The sequence below is a fragment of the Oreochromis niloticus genome, unplaced genomic scaffold (assembly GCF_001858045.2).
Source record: "Oreochromis niloticus isolate F11D_XX unplaced genomic scaffold, O_niloticus_UMD_NMBU tig00003056_pilon, whole genome shotgun sequence".
Taxonomy (NCBI): Eukaryota; Metazoa; Chordata; class Actinopteri; order Cichliformes; family Cichlidae; genus Oreochromis; species Oreochromis niloticus.
The window spans coordinates 21311-26955 of NW_020327774.1; the positions used below are offsets into that span (position 1 = coordinate 21311).

At 41.0% G+C, this 5645-nt stretch overlaps 1 long non-coding RNA gene across 2 annotated transcripts; it reads left to right on the forward strand.

Annotated features, from left to right (window-relative positions):
* The first annotated feature begins 3944 nt into the window (after positions 1-3944).
* LOC102076237 (uncharacterized) lies at positions 3945-5234 on the forward strand. Of its 2 annotated transcripts, none has more exons than XR_002060537.2 (3): positions 3945-4403; positions 4521-4635; positions 5111-5234. It is a non-coding gene; the product is annotated as an uncharacterized LOC102076237 (long non-coding RNA). The 2 variants fall into 2 exon arrangements; XR_002060536.2 differs by having other exon boundaries at positions 3947-4403; positions 5098-5234.
* The last annotated feature ends 411 nt before the right edge of the window (positions 5235-5645 follow it).

The window sequence follows — 5645 nt, forward strand, 5'->3', positions numbered from 1 at the left end:
CTATAAATAAAATGTGACTTTACTTTGACTTCATGTCCACACGTCACAGACAGATGTTTAAACTGCATCTGGAGCTACTTTAACACTACCAGCCTGTCATGGAAACACATCATTTGCTGCCATTTCTCCAGTTGGATCCATATGAAATGCCAAAGATAGCAGCTGCCATGCACTAAAGTGTCTCAGTGACAGAAATGGAAACAAAAGTGAGTCCTTGTTGGAGAGTTCAGACAGTAAGTGTTTAGGCTGTGAACAAACTAAACACTGACTGTTTCTGCCTTTTGATTTTCTGTATTTCCATGTGTTTGCACATTTCAGTGACTCGTTGCATGCATTTCCCAGCAGAGTAGAAAGAAATGAGGGCTGGCTTCAGACTTTTGCACAGTGCTGTAGGTTACCAACACGCCCCTTAACTCAGTCAGAGTGCACAGGAACAGCCGCTCAGCACAATCTGACCCTTCAAACTCTTTCACATGCATGAATGTGATGAAAGGGCAGAGGCGTGTGCTGATTCAAAGCCACGTGCTGCTGCTGTATCTCCACTGAGTTCATCTGTGATCTGAGAGGCTGGGCTGCAGTTAGTGAGCTGGACTGATGGACAAACACAGATGATGACCAGGGTTATGCACAATGTCCACAAAACTCCTTCTGAATCACTTTTCTGCTTCACAGATTTGTTCAGCACAGCAACGAGGAAACAATTCTCTTATCCAGACAAATCCCTCTGTCACTGGCTCTGATCTTTGCTGATACATCTGTAGAAACAAGAGCTGAAGAACTCCTTCTTCAGAAGAACAAATGAAACCTGAAGAGAAACTTTTGTGTGTCCACTCGGGAACAGAGAAGTGTGTGGATGACAGCACTCTGAAGCACTGGGGTTTGCATCCATGTTTGTTAGCATGCAGCATAGGTTACAGAGCTTTATCTGCTAACCATGCCTGTGTGTTTGCTTCTAATTCACAGACTTATAGAAAGAAATCTTTGAGCTCAGGAATTTAACAGCTACCATGACAGGGAGCACCGATCACGAGCTGCCAGCTCCTGAGCAGCTTCTGTCTTTGGTCTGGTTGGTCTACACCCCGATCCTTTAGTTTAAGGGCTTTTCCTCAAACAGTATCTTTCTCCTTTATATGCAGTCTGGTTCTGTTCAGGCCGCTCTCCCGTGTGGAACGGGATTAACAAGGAATCCCAGAAAACGGAAATTTACCACACATTAGTGGCGACGATGTGCAAAGCAGCTGCTGATACACTACTGTGTAGCTGACACACACTGTGTGAGGTCACTTCCTGTGTTTGCTGTTATAAACATCACTGTACAGAGTTTTCTTTTGTCTTTTCTCCACTGTCAAGTGTGAGACTTTCTCTGGGGGAAAGACCAAAGGTGTTGAAACAGCTGTGTACTGCCTTTTGTTCCTGTAGGAGGTATTTAACTGAGAGCCATGCCAGGCTCAGAGAGACTCTGCTGACTGTCTGCCCCGCGATAATGCAGGCTCTCCACCAAGCTTGGTTTCTGTTCTTGTGTCTTGATTAAAGAATGTTAACTACTGCTTGTCGCTTGTCTGCAGGCTTTATTAAATGGAAAACATCCACAACAGTGTGCACTCACAACAATGGCTGAGCATAAACGGTGTCATGTGTATTTTGCCTCACAGTTTGTGATACATGTGGTAAGACAGTGAGGTGTTGTGGCAACACTATTAACCTTGTTAAACACATCAGAGTACATCATGTGACAGAATATGACGAGCTTATGTTAAGGTGACCTGAGGAGGAGAGGACAGGGACAGGTGCTGCTAGGGCGAGACAGACGTCTCTCACGGAGTCCTTTAGTGCTGCAGCCACAGCACAATAGCGCACAACTTCAGGTTTTTTATTTCTATATGATAATTCTGCATTATGGAGCAGTACGAACAAGTAGTCTGATGTCCTGTAATCATTATCAAGGTATAATTTCAAATACAATAAAACATTATGTTTTTGTACAAAGTATCGGTATCAGATCAGTATCGTCAATACCACCCTGAATTTTACTTGGAGAGGAAATCAGTGGTATCGCACATAATAATAATAATACATTTTATTTATAGGCGCCTTTCAGACCCTCAAGGTCACCTTACAGTAGCACATAAACAATACCATAAAAAACATTAAAAAAGATGTATATATAGCAAACATGGTAGATCAAATTTAGACATAAACAATCATAAAAGTATAAAAGCAAATATAAAAACTGAGCAAGGTAAAAATGGCCTAAGACAGATCAGGTGTATGCAATTCTGAACAGATGTAGTTCAGAACACCTGAGAGTCAGCTAGAAACTTACAGTGACGTGGACATCATGCAAAGACTGCCAGACTCTGTAATACTGTAAATGATCAGTGACTCAGGTTAACACTAAACTTTAAACAGTCCCTCTGTGTCTCTGTGTGTGCTGAACATCTGGAATCAGATTGAGTCAGGCTGCATCAGCTGAATCTGTTATTTGTAAATATCAATATTTTCTATTCAGGTGTGGGGATAATATGTAAGACTGCAGTGAAGCGATGCACCAGATTAATCCCTGGCCAAAGGTATCGTATTTAAATCAGACTACTGATCCAGCCACATCAGCCTTTTGTCTGTTTAAAGTAGACTTAAAATGAACTGCAGGTTCCTGAGAGGTGGACTGTGAGCACAGAAACACATGTTCATACATACAGCTGCAGCAAGCTTACATTAATTTTAAATAGATTTGTTACTCTGATGTCTGTCTCTGTGTTAGTCCTCTGACAGACTGGTACCTGTCCAGGTGTGCTCTACCTATGACTACTGGGACAGGCTCTGGCTCCTGTAATAGAAATTTTCTGTTATTCTCATTTAAAGTATTTAAGTGCTTATGCATATGCTTAGTTGTGACACTGTTATAGGCTGTTCAGTGAAAGTTTCTAAAACTAGATGAACTTACTTCAGCGTCAGCAGTTTGAGAAAACAACTCCCTTTACAGGTGCTGATAAGGCCAAGGGCACAAAACAGCATAACCATTGATCCGTTAGGTTTCATAGCGAGACGCGTGAAGTGTGGTACGATCAGTTTGTAACTTCCTCCCTCTTCCTTGGAATGCACAAAGGAGTGGGAGCACCACTTCTGTGGCAGAGCTGACATGACTGTGAACTGTGATGTTTGATGTGTGTTGGCTCTCCTGCGCGCAGTAATAAATAGCTTGATCACAGCTCTTTCTGTGTTGCAGACTTCATTTACAAACTTCCACGATCCCCCCCCCCCACCCCCACCCCCCCACCCTCCCACTGTGAACCTGAATTGAATATTCAGAAGACATTTGTTTAAATACTTCTAGAAATCTGAGCTGTTGGTGTGTCCTTGGATTGTGTGGTAATAATATTAGAGCTGGCAATCTTTCTTACTGAATCTCTACTCTGAGTCATGTTACCTGAGTTTAATTCTATGTTTACCTGTCAGCCTGGACAAATGTGCTGTGTGAAGGATGTAAATCAAATCAGATCTTAACTGCTTACATTTAAGGAGCCTGGTCATATTTAATTGTAATATGAACCAATGATTTTCTGATTGCTGATTCTAAGAGAGTCTTTGTGGAAATCCTGTTTGGCTTTTTGTCATTTTACTTCTCTTTTCTGTTTTCCAGAACAGTTCTCCACAGTCACTGTCCACATGGGTCAGTGGGACCAAGCAGCACTCTGCTAATGTGAGACTCTGACCAGCAACATCCAGCAAGACCCAGGCAGCGTTTTCTATCTCCCAGCTGGAGTTTTTTTGTTTGTGACGGGAGAGTCAGATTTTTGTTGAAGCTGGAGGAACAGCCTCACACTTGCAGAGGTAAGTCAGTTTGCAGAGATCCCTCCCACCCTGGCTTTTATGTGGCAGATTTCATATCTGAAACAGTAACATTTCAGTGACTGCTGCTTATACCACGGGTTAATACATGCTACTGATCCCTGATGGGAGAATCTTCACCTCTGCCAACAAAGAAGCCTGCTGGATATTTGTTTACAGTCTGATGATGGGACACCATGATCTGCATCTTCAAAGTTTGTCTCTTGATTATTATTCATACACAGTAATGTGAAGTATGCTTATATCTAGTATAACTGGACCAACCTGGTGCTCTTCATTTATGGAGGCTGTTGAGTCTGAATGTTGGATGTTGTGTATCTCGTGTTCTCTGGGCTTTGTTGTCCTCAGTCTTTTTGCAGGATCAGAAAACAAAACCAGGAGGCCTGTAAATGTTTCTTCTCCAATTGGATGATGATAAGACCGTGACATGGGATGCCACCTTTAGTCTTGTGATGAAGCAAAGCTCAGGAAGAAGTGTGATTAAATGGTCCCCACATGTGTGCTGCTGAGAAGGATGTACAGGGGCACCTGCAGCCAAATCCAAGCCTCCTCAGGTTAGTTGTAGTTGCAGAACGCTTTAGGACTGAGACAGCTGAGGCATCAAATGTTTGATTAAACGGATGAAAAAGAGAAGTTTCTTCCCTGTAATTATCACTTTTTAAAATCTGTAGCAACTTCAGGTCTGTCAGCGTGCTGAGGTCACAGAAACAAGAAAAGCAGCTTCAGACTTCAGAGTGTTGTTTACAGTTTTCTGTCATCATGATCTCCCCTGAAGTTTATCAAGCAGTAAGTCCACAATACTGTAATGATAATTCTGACTTTGGTCACGGTTGCATAATATTTTAATAATATACAATTATTTTTTGTAATTCATATTTTTTATGTTAATCAAAAATTTACTTTGTGAAATTTGTATTTGAGAATGAAGAATGTGACAATATATTATTGTTCAATATTTAATTCATTCAGATGCAATTGTTAAATGAAAGAAAAAGAAAAATATATTCTAATTTAGCAAACTAATTTATCAAATATATATATATTACTTTTAATACATTAATTTCACACCTGTATTGACAATACTATATTGTATTCATACAGAATCAGTTTGGTATCTTTGTCTGTCTGTTCACTGATTGCTGAAACTAAGAGCTACTTTGATCTGTTTAGATCTAAAGTATCCAAAGTTGAGCTCTAATGTTTCTTCACCCTTGTGTGTGTGATATCTGATTTCCTACATGCTGGCAGAGCAGAGCAGCAGTTTGTGCTCACAGATGGTGACGGTGTGGAGAGACGGTGGTGTTTCCTCAGAGGAACTAGCAGAGTCACAAAGGGCACGAGTCCATCTCACCACCTTGACTTGCTGACTGATGCTCGTCTGCACTGCACAGTGATTTGCAAAGCGTGAAAGTGTTACAGCTGCAGAGAGCTATGGCGGTATCTTTGGAAGCTGTTTGCATACCTAATAATATACGATGTAACCATGGAGACAGTCAGTCACGTGAGCTAGCGGTGCATGTTTACTACAGTGAATAAGGTGATTGCGTGCACAGCGTCCACACGCTGCAGAGGGTAAAGACATTACTTCAATATTGTTTTATATTTATATATATTTGCCTTCTGTTGACCATCACCTCAGGTTCACCATTACAGTTTCAGCATACAGATGTACACTGTTAAATATGAACACATTAAAAAAAAAATCATGTCTCAGAAATAGGCACAGCTGTTCATGTTTGTCATTATAGTTTTATTTGTAAGAAAATTGTGAACTTCATATTGTGTATCAAATCAAA